Source organism: Otolemur garnettii, unplaced genomic scaffold (assembly GCF_000181295.1).
Source record: "Otolemur garnettii isolate 467f Iridium unplaced genomic scaffold, OtoGar3 scaffold00066, whole genome shotgun sequence".
NCBI classification, from domain to species: Eukaryota; Metazoa; Chordata; class Mammalia; order Primates; family Galagidae; genus Otolemur; species Otolemur garnettii.
The window spans coordinates 10,283,093-10,285,365 of record NW_003852461.1 but is presented as its reverse complement, the minus strand read 5'-3'; the positions used below and the strand labels follow the sequence as shown (position 1 = coordinate 10,285,365).

General features: G+C 48.0%; 1 protein-coding gene across 3 annotated transcripts in view; it reads right to left on the bottom strand.

Moving 5' to 3' along the window:
* Positions 1-2,273, bottom strand: part of PGM1 (phosphoglucomutase 1) — a 69,621-nt gene that overhangs the window by 24,521 nt on the left and 42,827 nt on the right. The window lies entirely within an intron of this gene.

Sequence of the window (2,273 nt, the reverse complement as noted above, 5' to 3'; positions counted from 1 at the left end):
GAGCCTCAAGTGACTTTTAAAGTTCTTTCCCATAGCAGGGTTCTGTCTGTCTAAACGGAAGGTGCCAAGTGGACAGTGCTCACTCACTCATTCAACAAACGCTGACTGAGCACCTCTCCTAGGCTGGGCTCTGCGGGGGGCTCTCGGGTTACAAAGGAGAATGAGAAAAGTAAGATCTCTGTCCTCAGGGACTGACAGTCATTCACCAAATAATCATAAATAACTATAAAGTCACAACCACAGCAGGTGCCATGGAGGGTGGTCGGTGGTGCCCCAAGCCAGTGAGCAGGGGTGTGACCAGCTCTGAAAGGTCCAGGAGGCTTCCTGAGAAATTGCCTCGGCTATCAAAATACAGAAATCAAGTAGCCTTCACTCACGTGAGCTACAGAATGCAAATATTTGTATTTATATTTCAAAAGTCACAAAATCACTAATATCCACGCTGAGAAACTCCATAAAGGAAGCACTGCAAGCATTCCCAGCAAGGGGCGTAGCAGGTGGACAGTAACTCCTCCATAAATAGTGAGACGGGGAATTCAGTTAAAGAAGTTCAGCTGCACTTACTTGTTCATAACAGTAGAAACCCATGACTGAGCAGCCCAGTTTTTAAAATGTTGATCTTAGAAATATTATTCAATAATTTTTTCTTTCTTCAGAGAAAGAAAGAACTTGTGGGTTATTCTCATGGTACATTCTCTATTTGGATATAAAATATATTAAAGGGAAGATAAAACCATGGTTGGCACTAGGTTAAATCACATTGGAAACGTTAATGAGGAATAGTCTAAAGTCTAATGCTCTGGGGTTCAAAGAAATCAATTCCACAAATATAACACAGGGGACTCTGCTTGGCAAATGCTTCCAGGTAAAAACTTTAAGGATTTAATTATCTACAACCTTACGTAAACAATATTATGAAATGCCCTAAAATCTAACATGGTGAAAGTTACATAAAGTGCAGTGCCCAGCCCACTGGAACACTCACCCCCCTGCTTGTCACGCGGCAGCCGGACCCCAGCCTGGGGGCTCAGTTCCAGCCACCACCTTCCATGGGGGCACTGTGAACTCAAAGCCAGCCTGGAGCTGGCTCTAGGAACAATGTGAGATGAAGCAGGGACAGGAGGCGGGAGAGGAAGGGCCTGAGGGCTGCTGTTAGCACTGGAAGGTGGCCGTGTAAGACAGGAGCTGCCCAAGCCATCCTGTCACTGGGCCTGTTCGCAGCCAGTCAGCACCTGGGGCTCCGACTGAGTCCCATATAGGTCTGTGGGACAAGGTGTTACTCTATGTATTTTAAAATATATATATCATGGTTAACTATGTTTGGGGAAACCTTTACTGACAGGATTCCTTAGCGTAGAATGTTCCAGAATCTTTTAATGTTAGTGTCATTGTGAACACCCCAGATAAAGAGGTTGCTCCAGGTGTCCCAGCGCCTTCTCGTGGAACTAGTACTCCTCTGCATAGCCACACACTCGGGGACCCATGCTCAGCACTGACAGGTACGGGAGGCACTGTGCCTGCCCTCAAAGACCCCCCATCTGTGATGTGAGGAAGGGCAACTGATACTAAGCCTGGGTTACGTGATACTGGGTGGGGTTCTCAGAGGAGAAACCACCTCACAGCTTACAGGGCATTTGTAGAGCATCCCTCGGACTGAGGTGCCATCTACGCTGTGTGACATAGGAAAAGGACTGAGCATTATGGCCTGGTGATCGCTCATCAAAGACTCGAGCTCTGGGACACGGCCTGCCTTCACTGTGGGCATCGCTCAGCCCCAAGACGCCTCCATCCTTAATACTTCCCAATTTCAGCAAGTCAATTTATTGTCCCCAAAACACTGCCACTCTCTCAAGGATATTAAATTGCTTAGAACTTAGTAAATCTGTGCCTCAGATTTACCAGCTGGTCCTCCACACCACACCTCCAGGCTCGCAGGAAAGCCACGAGGTCCTTACTCTGTTCTGTGTCACTTGGCGAGGACTGTGCGCACCTGCAAGGCTGAGGGAATGCTTGGTTCTGATCTTTTCTTTGCTAAGAGGTGACAGTAGGGTCCTGAAGGGCCCAAAAAATTGGTCCTTTTACTTCAGAATATTAGGTAGAGAGAACAGAGGTAGACATGTGGCCACTTAAGGACCCGGCAATCTGGCTGGAAGCCGAGACATGGGAACGAGCCACACCTCTGAACAGATGTGTAGAAAAGAGAGTGGTGTGGGCAGGAGGAAGTCGCAGGAGTTCAGGGCAGTGTGTGTGGGGGAGGGAGGAGAGCGTAGACA